This window comes from Scyliorhinus canicula, chromosome 10, assembly GCF_902713615.1.
Source record: "Scyliorhinus canicula chromosome 10, sScyCan1.1, whole genome shotgun sequence".
Classification (NCBI taxonomy): domain Eukaryota; kingdom Metazoa; phylum Chordata; class Chondrichthyes; order Carcharhiniformes; family Scyliorhinidae; genus Scyliorhinus; species Scyliorhinus canicula.
In genome coordinates, this window is record NC_052155.1 from 127750411 (window position 1) to 127771423 (window position 21013).

The window sequence follows — 21013 nt, forward strand, 5'->3', positions numbered from 1 at the left end:
GCTGCCTCCTGTTCCTCTGTGGAACGCTCCGCTGCTGCATGCTCATCGTGGCCGGTTGGCACTGCAGGCCCTGCACCTGCATGCCTCCCCATCCCTGCACAGCTGGCCCCGTTGATGCACTGAACCGTGGGGGCCACTGGACCTGGCTTCTGTCCCTGATGCCAGGAGTACCATCAGCTGGCGGTGTCCTTGCCGGCGGTACGCTTCGTGGTCCCGCCCAGCGCTCCTTTGGCGGCTACTGTTGCTGTTGCCCGGGTGGGCCGCATGATGCCCCGGCCTGGTGGTACCGCGTGGGGGGGGTGCGGTTATGGTGGGGGGTGGGATGTGGTGGGGGGGGGGGGGTTCATTGGGTATGGCCAGTGTCACTCTGTAGAACCAGGGGCCAAGGTGGTGGTCAGTGGGGTGCGCATCAAGATGGCAGCATGGCTGATTTGCACCCTTTCCACCATTGTAGACGCTTACCCTCCACCAGTGACACACTGTAATAGCAGTGTGCACAATATACAAGATACACTCAGCGACTCACCAAAGTTTCTTTGATCGCAACTTCCAAACCAGTAACCTCAATACCAAGAAGAACAAGGGTAGCAGACACATGGAAACACCAGCACCTGCAAGTTCCCTTCCAAGTCACACACCATCCTGACCTGGAACTATGTCCCTGTTCCTTCATTGCTGCTGATCAAAAGACCTGGGACTCCCTTCCTTACAGCATTGTGGGTATACCTAGATCATGTGGACACCAATGGTGCGAGAAATTGGCTCACCACCACCTTTTCAAGTGCCATTGGGCATGAGCAATATACCCTGGCTCAGCCAATGACACCCACATTCCATGAAGAATAAATATAAAAGTGATTCACAAGCATAATTAACTGTCCAACTAATTTGTGATGAAACATAGCACACGTTCCACAGAGCAGACAGATCCAAACATGTCAGTCACAGTGGTATCGAGGTGGAATGTAGCGGGCCAATTCCCCAATCAGCTCTTAAAATTAGCAGATGTGCTTTTTGGCATTGAAGGTGGACTTGGAAGTTTGCTGGACAAGGTTTTATTGGGTAAAAAGGGACTTAATTAATGAGTGATAATAAATAAACTAGCAGCAACTCTACTATGACATAATAAACATTTATATTGTAACTTCTAAAAATGTTCTAAGGGGAGCTGGTGGCGCAGTGATATTGTCACCAGACTCGTAATCCAGGCACCCAGGATAATGCTCTGAGGGAGTTGGGTTCAAATCCCACAATGGTAGATGATGAAAAATATCTGGAATTAAAGTCTAATGATGACCTTGAAAGCATTGTTGGTTGTTGTAAAAACCCACCTAGTTCACTGATGTCCTTGAGGGAAGGAAATCTGCTGTCCTTACCCTGGGCTGGCCGACATGTGACTCCAGACACACAGCAATGTGGTTGACTCTTCCTGTTGAAATGGCCCAGCAAGCTGGGCAATTAGTGAATAAATACTGGCCACATCCCTTAAATAAATGATATATGTATTCGTGTGCATGATGCTGGTTTTGACACCTATTCAATTATTTTAATTAATTTAAGTGTTGGTAATTTGTGTTCGAGTGGTTTTGTGGTGCAGGTGGTAGTATTCCTGTCTGAATCAGCAGTTCTAGTTTTAAATCCCACTCCAGGACTTGATGGCCACAGAAGATGTGTTCACAGGTTTAGCATTGACTTGTAAATCCTTTAAATATGTCAATGGTGGGCAGTAAGAGCGAGACAACCTCCTGATCGGCCATGCTGGAATATCGATCCTCAAGCTGTAACCACTAGTGACAGCCAGTGACTTGTTCCAGGGGAATCTAGCTATGGAAACTGTTGTAATTTGTTTTGTCTGTTTCATATGTCACTAGGAAGAGACCAGAATAATTTTCAGTATTCTTCCATTTTTCTCACTCAGAGTGTAATATGTAAATATATTTTGTTGTCAGAGACATCATTTTTAATGTTGCATACAAGATGCATTATTCCGCTTTGCAATCACTTTGAATCTCCACCTTAACAGTTCCATTCATCACAGATTCCCATTGATGCTTCACTTTTATTCGCTTCCAGGATCAGCAGCAGCCCTTGAACTCCAAACAAATATCGACATACTTTCTTTCAATCACAACACACATCTGAGTTATCATCATCATTAAAAAGATTTGCTGAACTTCCTGATGTCTGGTCATAGTAACTTTAAAAATCATTAAGTGTACAATTTCAAGAGCAGAAATTGACATGTTTCCCTGAGGTATAGTATGGATATTGTGGGATGTGCAGTCACACCTCTAATTATAAGCTGTTGTTCTTCATGTTGTTAGCAACTGCTGGCACTTCAGTGCAGCGTTTTAGCTTGACAAGTCCATTCTGTGATTGCACAGTATCATATGATTTCTAGGATAAACCGCTATAATTAAGGATGCTATTTGCGCTTCTCATCCTTTAACTGCAGCTGATGTTGCCAAATATATTTCCTTGTTGGAGTTTCTGCCTGTGTTGCATCCAATTTTTGATTTATAACGACATATTAAATTGTATCAATCGTTACATCCCAAAGTTCAGGACATATTCTGCTTGCAAAAGGCTTGCAAAAGGAAAAACAATTTCCCATTGTGGCCACTCCCACGCCGTCGGGAAATCCGCAGGCCTGAGTGCATTGCCGGCAAAGCGGAGGATCCCCCTGACGGAGAATCCCGTCCGTTATTTTTTATTAACGTTGATATTTTGTTGGCTGAAAAATCAGAATTTTAAGAAAATGTGATCATCACTACGTGCAATCTGTTTCTAAGTAAAAGTCTATTAGTATTTTTCTGTTGTTTCCTTTATTAATTTTCTACCTATACAAATGTGCATATATTGGGGGGAACCTTGACAGAATTTGACAAAGTGGATGTTCCTGGGCTGGATTCTCCCCTACCCGGCGTGACAGAGGGTGCCGGCGTAGGGGAGTAGCGCCAACTACTCAGGGGTCGGGCCTCCCCAAAGGTGGGGAATTCTCCCCACCTTTGGGGGCCAGCCCTGCGCCGGAGCGGTTTGCACCAGAAGACTGGCGCAAAAAACCGGCGCCCCTGGCAGCGGGGCTGGTCGAAAGGCTTTCGCCGGTCGGCGCATGCGCGATGTGGGCTTCTCTTCCGCTTCCGCCATGGCGGAGGCCGTGGCGGCCGCGGAAGAGAAATAGTGCACCCAGGGCACTGGCCCGGAGTCTGAGCGGGGGGCCCCGATCGCGGGCCCGGCCACCGTGGGGGCACCCCCCCGGGGTTCGATCGCCCCCGCCCCCCCCCAGGACCCCGGGGGCCCGCTCGCGCCGCTGATCCCGCCGTTACAGAGGTGGTTCAAACCTCGGCGGCGGGAGAGGCCTCCCAGCGGCGGGACTTCGGCCCATCCGGGCCGGAGAATCACTGAAGGGGCCTCGCTGATCGGGGTGGCGAGATTCCGCCGCCGCCACTTCCCGGGTGGCGGAGAATCTCTGCCACGGCGGGGGCGGGATTTTAGGCGGCCCCAGGCAATTCTCCGACCCTGCTGGGGGTCGGAGAATTTCGCCCCCTGTGAGAAAAGATGGAATATTCTCATGGAATATTCAAATTTCTTTTCAACCTTGTGATTCACGCCGCGCTCTGGGTGACCTTTCGCTGATTCACTCACCCCGGGACAACATAATCTTTGCAATCAGTGGGGAGCTCCATGTTAACGCCTCCCCAGCACTTGATCGATATCGATTAGAGGAGTTGGCTGCCAGGAAGCCTGCACCACAATTCTCAGTGAAAGTCCTGACCAAACTCTTGGATTGTGTGCAGCAAAGGCGGGATGTCTTTTATCCATGGTTGCGCAGACATCCCTCCAGCAAGGTGATCACTCTGGCCTGGAGGCAGTGGCAGCCTTAGCCAGTGACAGCTGACAGCAGAAGAGAATGGGTCAGCAGTGCCGGCAGAAGATGAGTAGCCTTCTTTACGCAGCCAGAGAAAGTCTGCCTCCTCCAGCTCCCTGCTGCACCCCCTCACACACCCCTCACACCTCCAAGGTGGTCTCTCCACGGGCACCTTGCAGATTGTCAGATGTATCATGTGCCCTCCCCCAACAACTCTCCCCCCTCAATCGCCATGGTCTCCCCCCTGAAGCTACTCTGCTCCTCAGATCCATGCTCCCACTCAGGTCGCATGCATGCCACACCTTATCATCTTCTGAACTGGTAGGACACCGCCGACACTCTCCACATCTGTCTCATTGCAAGACAAAGTCAAGCATAAGAGGCATGAGCGGGAGCAGCCAGCTGGAATTCATTCCCGAACTCAGCTACCTCATGCCCTCTGCGTTTTGACCTTTACCGCCCTCATCGACCTCCTCCTCATCTGAGGAGACGTGTCACTCCCCCATCTACTCCTGGTCCAGTTAGTCTCCCTTCTGCAGCACCAGATTGTGGAAAGTGCAGTAGACCACAATTATGCCGGACATCCTCTGGGAGGATGGGGATGAGAAACATATCAGCCATGATTGAATGGCGGAGCAAACTCAGTGGGCCGAATGGCGTAACTCTACTCCAATGTCCTATGTTCTCATGGAGCTGTATTGGAGGACAACCCACTGACCGGTCAAGGCACCAGAACCGCATCTTGAGCCTGCTCGACCAGCACACGCGTTGAAGCATGAGCCTCATTATACCGAGTCCCCGCAGGTTTTTGTAGCCTCCGTACTAGTCATCAACAAACTCCTTAGTGGATACACCCTGTCTCCAAGGAGCCATCCCTCCAGCTGCTGCTCTCCCTCAAAAATGTACGAGACCTGAGAGCATCTGGCCAGGCAACGAAGGTCATTCATCTTCTTGTGGCACTGCTGACCCGTCCTCCTCTGCAGTAAGCTGGCACTGACGAAGGCTGTCACTGCCTCCCAGGCCAGGCTGGTCACCTTGCTGAAAGGATGTCTGCGCAACCATGGATATAGGACATCCCGTCTCTGTGCACACCATCCAAGAGTTTGGTCAGGGCTCCCTCTGTGAATCATGGTGCAAGCTTCTTGGCAACCAACCCCTCGAATGGAACTGGAACAAATGCTGGGGAGGCGTTTATACAGAACTCCCCACTGATTGCAGAGAGTAAGTTGCTCCGAGGCGGGCGAATCAGCAGAAGGCCACCGTGATCACAGCGTCATTCATGTAGTGAAACACATTTGTTTTAAGAGGCTCAATATTCCATGAGATTTTCCGTTGCTGGCGCTGACGGGATTTAGATCGGTTTTCTCAACCAAACCGACACTGAGACAGATTCTGGTAAGATTCTGCCTGTAGTAAGTGATAAAGACTTTCTCCTGCTTAAATGTGTGTAATAATCTGAAAAGGACATTGATTTGAGCAGAGTTGGAACACTGAATGCGATTTGGGACCTTTGCTTCAGGAAAGATTACTTGAGATCATGAAAGAAATGTCACATGGGTTTACGTGGTAAGTGTATATAGTTTTAAAAACTAGGATTTGCAGAAAAGTATGGCGAGAGAAAAGTAACTTTAATTCTTTGGAAAATGAGCATTGAGGTATTAGGATTAGAAAACAAGAAAGAAGTTACACTTATACAGCAACTTTCACTGTCTCGGGACATCCTGCCACGTTTCACAGCTGATTAAGTGCTAACTGAAGTGCAGTCACTGTTATAATGATCAGTATTAACAGCATCAGGGATGATGTTCAAAGAGTTATTTTCATGCTCAAAATCATTATATCATGGAAGATATTGACACAAGCGCCTACTGTCGCCAAATACGACTTGGCATTTAGTGGGGAAATTAAAATACTTGAACAGGAAAATATTGAAGTGGTCTGGCGGAAAAAATACAGCAGATGCTGGAAATAAAAATAAAAAAACAGAAAATACTGGAAATACTCAGCATCAGGAAGCATCTGTGGGGAGGAAACTGAAGTTTACATTTCAGGTCAATGACCTTTCATTTGGACTTGAAAAAGCCAGAGACATAATAGGTTCCAAGCAACTCCAGAGGAAGGAAATAATGTTGGAGTCATGGGAACAAAAGGGAAGGTGTGGGAGATATTGAATGACAAAAGGTGCTGTTCCATGAACTTCTTTGGAATAATGTGGGAGAGCACGGACAGAGGGGTTTCAGTAAGAGTGGTGCAGGTAAGTAAAATATCAGGCTACCAGAAAATTAGGGTAGAGTTCTCCCTTCTGGGGCAAAATCCTGTGGTGGGGGTGGGAATGTATGGCAGGAGTCTACATCCCAGGCGTTTTCTGTTGCGGCGCGTCCCCGTCGGCAGTGGGATCCTCCGTCCCACCAGCCGTCCAATGGGGTTTCCCATTGTGGGCACCCCCACGCCATTGGGAAATCCGCAGATGTGAGTGTGCTGCCAGCAAAACGGAGGGTCCCACCAATGGGGAATCCAGCCCGTGGTCTGTCTCCCACTGTGGAGGCCGATGGGTAAACATGCCATATGTTTTCAGGCCAACTTCATTCATTATGCAGCCGGGTATTTTGCATCACATTCTGTGGCAGGGCAGGCCTGATGGCTCATAGTCCAATGCCCCGTTGGGGCGCCATATTGAAAAGGTGCCGAACATCATTGGAGAAAAGAGACGGACCTCCTGAAAATGAAGATGGATCTCCGGCAACACCCTGAGGCTAGAAGATGGACTTCCTGGATGACACTGAATCTAAAAGATTCACCTTTAGAGGTTCCCACCACCGACTGCTGTGAGGTTACGGTGTCCAGACTTGCTGGCAGCCTCCATTCCAAACTCTGGAAGCAGCCCAGGTATTGGTCAGGTAAACCCTGACATCTGCACGCCACATTGTTCCAGGCATGATTTGCACTGGTGTGTTTTCCCACTGGCATTGCAGAGAATTGGCAATGGGTGGAAAATCCGGTGTGACCTTCATCTGCATCCCATTAGTGGGTTGAATCAGTTTCACACTGACCACCAATGGGTTTCCAGATCCGCCATGGTCGGCACGAGTGCTGTGAACTGCCGAAATGTGCCCCGCCTCCCCCACCTGTAGGCATCTAAAATGGCCACCCGCAAAGGACCATGGGAATTGTGGTCAACTTGGACACAGATAAGTACACAGCCTCTGTGTATTGTGCAAAGAAGCCAGACCTGACAGAAACTTACACCCATTAAAAGTCAATCACCATTTCCCCCAGGACAATAGAGTTTGAATCAAGGAGCTACAACAGTAGCAGACTAACCGGCGCCACTTCCCCTTATTTGGAAAGGCCTACGTGCCTAGGACAATGATAGCTAGGACTCGCCCAGCCACCGAGGTATTGGCCCCCTAATTGGCCAGGATCAAGGAGGGTGATCGAACCCTATTGATTCATTGGTGCTGGAGATAGGACCGCCCAAACCGGCGTGAAAGAGAAGAAGGATAAGAAGCCCTGCACACTAGGGATCGGCCTCTTTTGGACCGGCCTGTGTGCGACCAATTGCAGCTTATCAACCAGCCAAGTTCAAGGACCCGCGATCGCTACCTGAAGAACAAGCCCAGCCGTGACGAAACTGAAGACTTTCAACTGACCCACGTGGACACAGATAAAGGCCTTATCTCCCGCACAGAGCCGGTCACCCCCATGTTAAATAAAGGTCATTTTAGTTATTAAGTCTAGTTTAATGCGTAGCCGCGTGAATCATTGCATATAGAAATGAAATGAAATGAAAATCACTTATTGTCACAAGTAGGCTTCAAATGAAAAGCCCCTAGTCACCACATTCTGGCGCCTGTTCGGGGAGGCTGTTACGGGAATCGAACTATGCTGCTGGCCTGCCTTTGTCTGCTTTCAAAGCCAACGATTTAGCCCTGTGCTAAACAGCCCCTGATAAGTCTTGGCCGGGATTCTCCCCTACCCGGCGAGGCGGGGGGGGGGGGGGGGGGGGGGGGGGTCCCGGAGTGATGGAGTGGTGTGAACCACTCCGGCGTCGGGCCGCCCTATAGGTGTGGAAGTCTCCACACCTTTAGGGGCCAAGCCCTAACATTGAGGGGCTAGGCCCACGTCGGAGTGGTTGGCGCTCCGCTGGCTGGTGTGGAAGGCCTTTGGCGCCATGCCAGCTGGGGCCAAAGGGACTTCGGCGGCTGGCGTAAGTCCATGCATGCGCCAGAGCGTCAACGGCTGCTGACGTCATCCCCGCATCTGCGCAAGGGAGGGGGTTACTTCCGCCTCCGCCATGGTGAAGACTATGATGAAGGAGGGAGGAAAAGAGTGTCCCCACGGCACAGGCCCGCCCGCCGATCGGTGGGCCCCGATCGCGGGCCAGGCCACCGTGGGGGCACCCCCCGGGGCCAGATCGCCCCGCGCCCCCCCCCAGGACCACGGAACCTGCCCGCGCCGTCCGCTCCCGCCGGTAAGATAGGTGGTTTGATCCACGCCGGCGGGAGAAGCATGACAGCGGCAGGACTTCAGCACATCGCGGGCCAGAGAATCGCCGGGTTGGGGGGGGGGGTACGCCAACCGGTGTGGAGCGATTCCCGCCCCCGCCAAATCTCTGGTGCTGGAGAATTCGGGACACGGCGGGGGCGGGAATGACACCGACCCCCAGCGATTCTCCGACCCAGCAGGGGGTCGGAGAATCCCGCCTCTTGTGTTTATTAATAAACTGTCTTTTGGACTAATATACTGGTTGTGTGGTCATTCGGTCAATATAAGAAACAGCTTGTGGTTCACATAGAAATAAAGAAATCAACACACCCACCATTGAACCCGGCGGTTGGGGCATGTATCTGAATGGATGTGTATCTGAATCAGTCCGCGAGCATGACCTGGCCTTCCTGTTGCTTGCCTTTTCAAGTCAACAAAAGTAGGTCATGATATTTTGCCCTTGACATTGTAAGAGCATGCTTGGATATACACTATTGGGCTGGATTCTCCGTTTCAGGGACTATGTCCCCACACCGTCGTGAAAATTGTGGTCTTTTATGCCAGAAAAACTGGCGTCACAAGGCCACAGATTCAAGGCCCTGCAGGGGGCCAGCAGGGAGCCATCATGAAGCTCACAGCTCCAGCTGCAGATATGGCCCCCCCGCACTTCCGGGTCAGAGGCCGCACATGCGCACGGCGGCAGCCTCCAGCGGCTGCGCCGTGCTATCTGGCAGACTCAGACCGTGGATATCGGCCGTGCATCTGACCAGGACTGCCCGCACAATAAAGGCCCAGTCCTGTATGAGGTACCCCTTGCCCTCCGATCGGCCAGCCCCTGACCATGGCGGTCGTGGACTCAGTCCGCAACCGCCTCCCGAGTTTCCCGAACTCGCGAAATTCGCCACATTAGAAATACGCCGTCGGGACGTCGGCCGGTCGGGGGCGGAGAATAGCGGGGCGGGCCTCAAGCAATGGCTGCAGGTGGGGGTTATGCAGAGCGGCGTACTCCCCGAGTACGCTGCTTTTCAGGGCGGAGAATAGCGGGGTGGGCCTCAAGCAATGGCTGCAGGTGGGGGTTATGCAGAGCGGCGTACTCCCCGAGCACGCTGCTTTCCGGGGGCGGAGAATAGCGGGGCGGGCCTCAAGCAATGGCTGCAGGTGGGGGTTATGCAGAGCGGCGTACTCCCCGAGCACGCTGCTTTCCGGGGGCGGAGAATAGCGGGGTGGGCCTCAAGCAATGGCTGCAGGTGGGGGTTATGCAGAGCGGCGTACTCCCCGAGCACGCTGCTTTTCGGGGGCGGAGAATAGCGGGGTGGGCCTCAAGCAATGGCTGCAGGTGGGGGTTATGCAGAGCGGCGTACTCCCCGAGTACGCTGCTTTTCGGGGGCTAGAGAATCGAGGAACCAGCGCAGGTCCAGATTCCATGCGTGAAACTGGATTCTCCGCCCCGGTACTGGATGCGATTTCACTGTCGGGGTGCGGAGAAGCCAGCCCATTGTCTTTAATCATTTAATCTCCCCTGCCCTCTAACCTGTCCCTGATCTTTTCTTTTGCTCCACCTTTTCCTCTTTCAACAATGTTAAAACCCGTAGCTTTCCTGCTTCTCTGCAGCTCCAAAGAACAATCATATTGGACTCAAAACATTAACTCTGTTTCTCTGTCCATAGGCATGCTGAGTTTTCCAAGCACTTTCTGTCTTTATGTCAGATCCCCAGCATCTGCAGTATTTTATTTTCACTGACACTGTTGCTCTTGAATTACCTGCCTGGGGGCCAGTTTAGCTCAGTTGACTGGACAGGTGGCCCGTGAAGCAGAGCGAGGCCAACAGCATAGATTCAATTTCCTTACCAGCTGAGGTTATTCATGAAGGCCTCGCTTTCTCAACCCTGCCCCTCATCCGAGGTGTGGTGACTTTCAGGTTAAATCACCACCGGTCATCTGGGACTACAGAGACTTTACTTATCTGCCTGAAATAGCTGGAACAGTGCCAGGGACCTGGGTTTGATTCCAGCCTCTTAGGTGACTGTATGGAGCTTGCACCTTCTCCTGTATCTGCGTGGGTTTCCTCTGGGTGATCCCACTGTCCAAAGATATGCAGGTTAGTTGGATTAACCATGTTAAATAGCCCATAGTGCCCAGAAGGTTTCGTAGGAGTACAGGCATGTGGCGGAGGAGTGGGCCTCAGTGGGGTGTGTCATGATATGCAGGCACACACACACACACATAACAATAAACAGATAAGCACCTAATGGACACAGAGTACAGGACATGACCAATAAGCAGACAGGACACTCAGGGGTGGGATCTGACTATAAAAGACACGAGGCACTCACACTCCACCTCTTTCCACTGATGAACATCTAGAGAGTCAGTCAAGGGTGTTGTTACAATCTCACACCTCCACCACGTGGCTTAGAGATAGTCTGGTTCAGTCAGACAGAGTAACCACCCTTAAGTTAGCAGAGAGCTGAACTCACAGAGAAGTGTGCTATCTGTGCTATTAGTACAATAAACCTGATTGAACTAACTTCAAGGTCTGGAGTATCTTTCTGATCTAAGCTGCATCCAGTTGCAGCCAGTGTTAGACCAGTGTACCTAACACGACAGGGTGTTCTTTCAGAGGGTCGGTGCAGACTCGATGAGCAGTGAAGTGTTGGCTAGTGTAGACTTGAGAGATGAACACACTTCCAACACTGATGAAGGTTCAACTCAATTTTATTAACTACTTCTAACTAACTAACACATGATGACTGTGGGTCTAAATGATGCTAATTTAAACTAGAGACCTAAGCCTTGTCCGAACCAGTTGATTCTCTCAGCACGTGTTGTAAGTCTGTGCTGGGCTGGATGAGTTCTTGTTACACTCAGAGGCAGCACCCAGAATGAGCGGGAACCATGGTGCCCTCTGCCTTTATAGTGTGTGTATTCTAACTGGTGATTGGCTGTGGTGTTTGTACTTGTTGATTGGTCCCTGTGTGTGTCTGCACCATGATATACTGGTGTATATTATGACATCACCCCTTTTATAAAAAAAATGTTGATCTAGGCATGTGATAATAAATAGTGTGGGTGTGAGGAGAATGTACCTAGCTACGTGTGAGGTACGAATACATATGTACAAAGCTATATACAGGGAACAAGACTATTTACAGAGGAAGGTGCCTGGTGCAGATGACTACCATGAACTGGAACAACCAACAAATCTATTTACAAATCACTGGATAATGAATGCAACAATGAAGGATATAGGGAAAGAAAATATTTCAGAGAGTCCACATGTGTGTAGAGTCCATAAGTTCAGTCTCTGAGGTGGGTGACGAACTCTGGTTGACTGTAAGGGTGGCACACCACTCATCATCCTGGCTGACGCTGTGGACGTGGACGGGTTCAGTGCCACGCTTGGGGGACATCCTGTTCGTAGTAACAATGCCGATTTGGAACGGGACCTGTGGGTCATTGCAGGCACAGTCGGAATCAAGGTCTAGAGTAGGTTCATCGATGGCAGGCTGGATAGCCCTGACGTCTCTGTGGGGCTGGGTGAACCTTCGAAAAACAGCAGGCATGGAAGATCTGCACATTGCATCGTAGTGGCCTCATTTGCCACACTGCAGGCAGCGTCGGGACTTCATGGGACATTGCCGCTTTAAGTGGGCGGAGCCGCAGTTGCCGCACGCCGGAGCGTTGGGACATTTGTTGCGCCACCGCGCATGCGCGGAGCAATCCAGCGTGGCGAGCACCTGCGCGAAGCGGCCCGTGACGTCAGCCGCTTGCTGCGTGTAAGCGCGGGATTCCGCAAAAAGCGCGCGAAATGGCCACCATCGTTCAGATCCAGAGCGTGGATATTTAATCATTTGGATCCGTTCTGCCTCGTAAGGGGCTTGCCACACCATTTCAGCAGCCTGGATGCAGGAGTAGTGCGTGGAGGCATGTTCATGAAGCACACAGGTCTCAATGGCCGTGGAGAGAGTGAGCTGCTTTATTTTTAGTAGCTGCTGGCGCAGGGGCTCAGATTGAACACCAAAAACAACCTGGTCACGGAGCATGGAGTCAGAGGTTGACCCGTAGTTGCAGGACTCTGCAAATACGCGGAGGTGGGTAATAAAGGACTGGAAAGGCTCGTCCTTACCCTGAGTTCGCTGCTGAAACATGTATCTCTCGAAGCTCTCGTTGACCTCGACCGCGCAGTGGCTGTCGAACTTCAGAATTATGGTCTTGGACTTCGATTTGTCCTCCCCCTCATCGAAGGTGAGCGAGTTTTAAATGTGCAGAGCATGATCACCGGCTGTGGGGAGGAAGAGAGCAATCTTCCGTGCGTCCAAGGCAGCTTCCAAGTCCCTGGCTTCGAGGTACAGCTGGAAGCGCTGTTTGAAAAGTTTCCAGTTGGAGCCCAGATTCCCTGCAATGTGGAGAGGCGGCGACGGGCGAATGGAGTCCATTCTGTAGGATGGCGCGAGACTGGTGGAAGGCAGATCACTGAAAGGTAGGTCTCAGATGTGCGAGCATTCCTCAACTCCTGGTATCATGAAGTGTTGGCTAATGTAGACTTGAGAAATGAACAGACACTTCCAACACTGATGAAGGTTCAACTCAATTTTATTAACTACTTCTAACTAACTAACACACGACGACTGTGGGTCTAAATGATGCTAACTTAAACTAGAGACCTAAGCCTTGTCCGAACCAGTTGATTCTCTCAGCACGTGTTGTAAGTCTGTGCTGGGCTGGATGAGTTCTTGTTACAGTCAGAGGCAGCACCCAGAATGAGCGGGAACCGTGGTGCCCTCTGCCTTTATAGTGTATGTATTCTAACTGGTGATTGGCTGCGGTGTTTGCACATGTTGATTGGTCCCTGTGTGTGTCCATCAGTGTGTGTCTGCACCATGATATACTGGTGTATATTATGACAAGCAGAATGGCCTCCTTCTGCACTGTAGGATTCTATGACTTTTGTCTGTTGTAGCAGTTCAGGTTTCAGAAGTCAACGGTCTGTCCAAAGTTTCCATTCCGTAATTCTAACGGATCAAACATTTTGCAAAGCCTATTGATCTCTACTCCCAAATTTCTGTGGTGTGCTCCCAATGGTCACAGCTGTGAGCGGAAATCTCTAAAACATAAAACCCCTCCACCACTCAAACAGCATATCAAGCACCGTTTTGATTTACAATATCACTTAATATGGAAAAGCAACTTTGGACGCTTCCCAAAGAAGGAAACAAATATCTGCCAACTGTTTTTTGTCAGAATTATGAGAAGGCTGTAAAAGATGAGAAACAAAGTTGAGATTCAGGGGAGTGGGTTAGGATGAAGCATTCCAGAGATTTGGGTCAAGTTTGCTGAAAGCTCTTTCACAAAAGATGTAGTGAAGAAGGAACACACAGGGTTGGAGGAGTTGATAGCATGCAATGGGACATATCGTCAGGAGCACCTGCAGAGGTTGGGGGTTGGGTGTGGGAAGGCAGGAAGGAAGTTAGGCATAAGATCAAGGATTTTCAATTTGATCCATTGGACAATAGGAAGCCAGTGAAGTTCAGTGAGGATGGAAGTGATGGACTTTGTGTTGTACAGAATGTAGACAATGGAGTTTTGGATAATTTGAATTTGTGGAGATCAGAGGCCAGCAATTGGGGTATTGGGAATGCTGAGTAGCTGAAGGATGGAGGGCTGCTTCAGCAGTGGAGGATATTTATCATCGATGTATGCGCTATTTGTTCTGAGAAGATTTAAAAATAGAAATTGGCTGTTTATCCATTTCTGTTTGTGGGGCCGTACTTTTGCAGAGTAGCTGCTGCTTATGCCTGATGAACATGTCAATTCACTCTAGGGCAGCATGGCAGTACAGTGGTTAGCACAGTTGCTTCACAGCTCCGGGATCCCAAGTTCGATTCCCGGCTTGGGTCACTGTGCGGAGTCTGCATCTTCTCCCCGTGTCTGCGTGGGTTTCTTCCGTGGTGCTCCGATTTCCTCCCACAGTCCAAAGGTGTGCAGGTTAGGTGGATTGGCCATGCTAAATTGCCCTTAGTGTCCAAAATGATTGGGTGGGGTTCCTGGGTTACGGGGATAGGGTGGAGGTGTGGGCTTCGGTAGGGTGCTCTTTCCAAGGGCTGGTGCAGGCCTGATGGGCCAAATGGCCTCCTTCAGCACTGTCAATTCTATGAAAAATAACCAATTATGTGTAGCACTTTGAGGCATTTAGATGTGATAATATTCCATAAACTATTAACATTGACATAGGCTAAAATTGGCTCCATATCATCAAAGTTTATGTTTGAATGTAGTTGTGAAATTCAAAACTGCCCTGAAAATACTTTATGTTACCTGTTCACATGTACAATAGCAAGAACATATCTTGTCGATGGCAACATTCTACTCACTAAAAATATTCAAAACATGCACAGCAAGAACCATAATTCCACGCTGACGCTCCCAGTAAAATATTTTTCCCAAGCAGTTAAACACACAGGAAATAGGTCCATTAATTTAAAAATGGTGAAGAAATTAGCAGCATCACACATTGTGAGATTCCCAAAGGAGTTGTTCCATTTATCTCTGTGAAGTAACTGCCAGATTTAGCTTGTTGACAAAACAATTTGATTCGATGTTAAACCTATTGTGCAGGCTCTATGTTTCACCGACTAATTTTAATTGTTTGCTCTATAAAACTAGTATTTGTTATATTCACCTTGCCTTTTGCTTTGTTTGTGCTTTGTTGTATTTGACAAAATGCTTTGACGATGCTCATGTTAAAAAACCTGACAGTTAGTTTATTCACATTAGATTAAATTATAACATTGAAATGTGACTAACCATCTTCTTTTCCCACTTGACCTTTTTTTTACATATCAAAGTAAGAGTTGCAGGACATCATGAAAAAAATAATTTTCAAGACTTTGTTACGTACAGGGATGAAAGAGAACGACTGGATCTCATAGTCCCTTCCATTGCTGCATGTAATGAGTATGATTTTGAAAAGGAATAAGTGTTTCTTAACTCCTGAGTGTGTGAATGATTTCCAGCAACCAGCTTTATGGTTGGTTTAAACAAAGAGCATTATTCATTCATGTGTTCACTTTGAAAATCTAATGCTATGCTACTCACTCACTTACCCACACACATAGACAAACACAGACACACAAACACATAGACACACATGCTTGAGGAAAAATACAAAGAAAATAGCACTTTTATAAGTTATATATTAATAATTATTATACTAATCGCTTATTGTCACAAGTAGGCTTCAATGAAGTTACTGTGAAAAGCCCCTAGTCGCCACATTGCAGCGCCTGTTCGGAGTTGCCGGTATGGGAACAATATAAACTAAAGAGCAGTTATAAACTCTTTTGTTATAAACAAAAGAGCAGTTCGGAATCCATGTGATGGATTCATCTGAAACAAAAACAGGCGCTTCAGGCCTGGTGATAAAAGATTTTTCACTCTTGAGCTGTTGCTGAGGTGGATTTAATAGCTAGAGTCAGAATTATTAAAGTTCATGTTTTATAAGTTAAGGATGGGACATGACTTCACTGAACATGACAACTTAAAAACTTTTTTAAAAACTCTTGAATTTTTAAGACATTTAATCAACTCTAGAGTACTTCCAATATACAAAAGACATAAACATTGTTGCACAATACCAACATGTATAACATACATGACAATTTAACAGTCAGACCACAATATTTATGTGGCATCTTGGAACATAAGTGAACGATCCAGATTTGTTCCTCTAATTTACAAAGAACCAAATTAATGCCAGCCATTTGGTAAGATAAATAGACAACGGAATTTGCAAAGGCCTAACATTGTTTTGTTTTACCTTTTCCATGTTCTAAAAAGGCATGGAAGATTTGAAACTGAAAAAACAATTGAGAGAAATCCCATTGCTGTCTACCTTTCGTACACCACACATGACAAGTGTTTTTTTTTTCTTGAGCACTACCTATAAAAGGACTGCTTGTAAGTCTTATTACCTGAGTGAACTCCTGCTTCAAATTAGTAAGAGTTTTAGTTCTGTGGTGGACTAAAATATGAAACTGTATCAGGCATTTATTTCTCTCTGTTTAATTGCTCTTAGAGAAAGAAGGCTTTTGTTTCATATTATTAATTTATTTCTAAATTTAATACTATATTGCCTTACCAGCCTCCCCGAACAGGCACCGGAATGTGGCGACTAGGGCTTTTCACACTAACTTCAGGAAGCCTACTTGTGACAATAAGTGATTATTATTATTATCTATTGGGACTGAATGGAGCCAAGTAAAAATGAGGAATTATGAGGGAATTTCAGTAAATTGTGAATTGAAAATGATGGATGTACACAAGAAAATCATGATAAATACCTCAGATTAGCAATATCAAATGCATCAATTTTGTATCTCATAATTTCATTATTTTGGAATTTCAATTTTGGCAGTCAAGTTTATCTTGCATGCTTTCCAATTTGTTATCACTTTTAGTCAAAATTTTATAACCATTCCTAATTCCTGTTATTTGATTGGTGCATATCTAATTAGACCCTGAGGGGGTCTTGTTTTCCCACTCTTGCTTTCAGGGGGCAGGAATGGCTGAGGGAGCGGAGTATCGCGTGGGAGTCCCAAAATGGGTTTTACGCCAGCAGGATTTCCTGTTGCGATTGCCCCCATCCACTGCCAATGACGTAATGGGAATTCTGATTTTAAAGATGGGAATTCCGAATTGCATCAATTTAAATGTCATTATCAGGCATTTATGTCTGATAGACCACCGAATGTTAAATTGTTTATTCATGTCAGCGTGAGGACATGCGGATGTGAACCACGCAGGTTCCCCACGACTTGCACTTGGCAAGAAGAACCTGCCGGAGGGTGCACAGATGAGTACAGCCCCCAAGGGAAGAGAGTTATGCCGGGCAGTACCCTGGCACTGCCCCTGGCACACTGCTCAGGCACTGTCAGATGCAGTGCCAGGGGGAGTGTTATGTGGGGGGAGAGAGGGTTCTGTGTTGATGGTGGGGAGGCGGAGTTCTGTGAGGGCGATTGAGTTGCGTGAGGGATTTTCACCTTTTATTCATTTACTAAAAGGGTGTCTCGATCATTTGAAAAGCTTAAGTTTCTGACAGGTTGGGCTCAATCAGAGGTCGCCCTGGCAGCGTGTGGCATGGCACCTGCCCCTTTCATTTTTTTTTACCAAAGTGTCTGAAAGTATGATGGGAATAGCTGCAAAGGTCTAATTGAAATGAACTGGCCAGCAAGAAGATAAGTGCCGAAGGTAAATGGATAGGATTTGGAGGGCGGGGAATGTGCGGCGGATTGGACGTTGAGTGGTGGTGAGGGTGTCGGCCATCGGGTGTGGGCTCGGGGGTGGGAGGGGGATGCTCGGACCTAGGTGCGGGACAGAAGTCGCGGTGGGAAGCCCCCTCTAGCAGAGTTTGAGGGTCTACCAAGACAGGAGCTACCCGGACAGGGTCATTAATACAGATCAGAGGCTAATGAATGGGATATTATAAATGATAAAACGAAAGGCACATACAGATACCAGATAGACATTTGTTTATTAAATCATTGTGGAGGAAGGGGGTCACATGACTTGAGTGACCATTTTGAAATCTTTTTATACAGTTGAGAACTCAGAACCAGGCTATCTGCTGATTTACTTCCAACCTGCAAATCTTCCTATAGCAGTACTTGTAGCCACATGGGGTGACCACTGCCCAAACACAAAATGGAAGATTGCAAGGAATGCAGGGAAAATTGGACAGGTTGTAAAAAACAAGCAGCTTGCAGAGTGCTTGTATATTTGGACTGCTGCAGAAACCAGTTTGGCTGTTGCAGAAACCAGACAACGCTATGAAAAGAAAACAGTTAGTATATTAATGAGGCGATACCGGGCAATCCCCAGGCACAAAAGACACAAGTTAGTACTAATCGATACATTGAATGGAAGGCCAGACTTTTCGGTACCAAAGATGCCCAAAACAATAAGTCCCAAGAACTGCCCCAGTGATCGAGCAACTGCCCCGCTATTGGGGAATTCAAATCAATCGATTGGGAAGAGACCCAATCGATTACAAGAGTATAGAGGGTCCGCCCAGATGGGCACAAGACCCTGAGAGGAGTATAAGATAGAGATCCCGACCCCAGCTCGCTCTCTCTGTCAGCCTCTCCTCAACTAGCTTTCTACCAGCCTCTCCTCGACTAGCTCTGTCATCCTCTCCTTGACAAGCTAGCTCTCCCAGCAGAACACCGTTGCAGCAGAAGAACCTTGAGGAGGAGAGGTCTGGAAAAGCAGCCGCCAGCAAGTAAGTGTCACAATGCACGCTACGGGAATAGACACTCCTGACCCCTTTAGACCATAACCACTGGAAGTCTGCGGACCTTGGACAAAGCTGGAAGCCGTCGTTCCCTCATCCGGCAGCCCCCTTATCCAGATAAGTATTTGGCCTAGTAGTGGTAGGATTAGCCTAGTCTTATAGTTTATATGCATGATTAGTAGATTACTGTAATATAATAAACGTGTCTTGTTTGAACTTACTAATTGGTGTATGGTTTTATTGCTTTGAACTTGACCTTGAAACTTGTGGCGGTATCTTAACGATACCTGGCGACTCCAAAGCTAACGAACGAAACAGAGACAAATTGAGTGTTAAGCACACTCACCCAGAACGTGCAACATACTCCAGTTTGACTAAGCAGCATGCAGTGACACTAATAAAGATTATTATTATTATAATCTCTCCTCAAAGCCTGTTTATCTAGAAGCCACAGGACACGCCCTGCCTAATAAACCAAGGGCACGATTCAGCCATCTCGCTCTACCCGATGTGGATCTGGGCACAATGGGTGAATCCTTTACGAGCCCCAAACCGGGCACCGGGCTGATTGTGAGTCACCCAATTTACTCTGCCCGGCACAAAATCCAGATTGGAATATTTAAATTAGCCTAACAGCTAATTTAAATACCCAGATGTCGGATTTATGTGGTGCACGGGACTCAGTGACTGTACTTAGATACACAAATGTGGACCAGGCATAACAGCACCTGGTGGGGTCTCCCAGGCCATTGGAGACCCCATGGTGGTCAGGGACAGGGCAGTAGCAGATCTCACACAACCGTACTGCCAAAATAGTAATAGAGAGTAAGGGAGATGTTTTATTAACAAGCCATGAAAAAATAAGAAAAAGATGGAAGGAGAGATTGATGAACTATATGAGAAAATGAAAACCCTGAAATGATTGAGCTAGAAGATAATAATGTTGACATTGATTTCATTGGACCAGAAATACTTGAGTGCGATAATAATAATAATCACAAGTAGGCTTCAATGAAGTTACTGTGAAGAGCACCAATACATGAGATAAAACTGGAAAAGCAATTGGAATAGATTAACTAAAGGCACAGGAACAAATGTAACACCATGTTTACTGAACTGTGGAAAGACATTTACTGATCAGGGGAATGACCACAGATTTTCATGCAGACAACAATGATCACTCTAAGAAAGAAACCAAAGGCATGCTGATGTTCTCACTTTTGTAAATTAGTCTAATTGCTCAAGCATTGAAGGTGGTGTTGAGAGAGATAACAAAGAGAGTGAGTGGGATGGTGCAGAGATGAGATAGTTGGATTCCAGGAAGAGGGGCAACATAAGCAATCAGCATTATAAGATTAATAAATTTACGCAGTTTAAAGTATAGTCTGGAATTATGTTTGGTTCAGAGATTTTGAAAAAGCATTTAATCGGGTTGACTGGATCACACTCTCGACAGTGCGAAAAGACATTGGAGCATATTGGAGAGAAACACGACTCGTAAGAAATCGGAACATGCTGGCACAAACTGAATCAGTGAGAGTAGCTAACGGGGAGTCACAATCACGTGTAATTTTAAGAACGTTGTTTATCACCAGTCTTACTCAATGTCGATGTAGAAGCAATTATCAAAGAAGCATTTGAAAGGGCACAACAGTGGCGCAGTGGTTAGCACTGGGACTGCGGCGCTGAGGACCTGGGTTCGAATCCTAGCCCTGGGTCACTGTCTGTGTGGAGTTTGCACATTCTCACCGTGTCTGCGTGGGTTTCACCCTCACAACCCAAAAGATGTGCAGGGTAGTTGGATTGGCCACGCTAAATTGCCCCTAATTAGAAGAAAAAAAATAATAATAATTGGGTAATCTAAATTTCAAAAATAAAAAGCATTTGAAGAGACAGAATCTGGTGTTATGACTGGAGGGGGCGAGTAATAACATCAGTTAGGTTTGTGGATGACAAAGCACTAATAGCAAGTATAGATAGATAGATAGAGAAATACAGCACAGAACAGGCCCTTCGGCCCACGATGTTGTGCCGAAATTTTCTCCTAGGTTAATCATAGAATTTTGGACACTAAGGGCAATTTTTCATGGCCAATCCACCCAACCTGCACATCTTTGGACTGTGGGAGGAAACCGGAGCACCCGGAGGAAACCCACACACACACGGGGAGGATGTGCAGACTCCACACAGACAGTGACCCAAGTCAAAATCGAACTTGGGACCCTGGAGCTGTGAAGCAATTGTGCTATCCACAATGCTACCGTGCTGCACTTAAGAAGAAGTTAATCTACACTCCATTATTCTACCCTAATCCATGGACCTATCCAATAGCCGCTTGAAGGTCCATAATGTTTCCGACTCAACTACTTCCA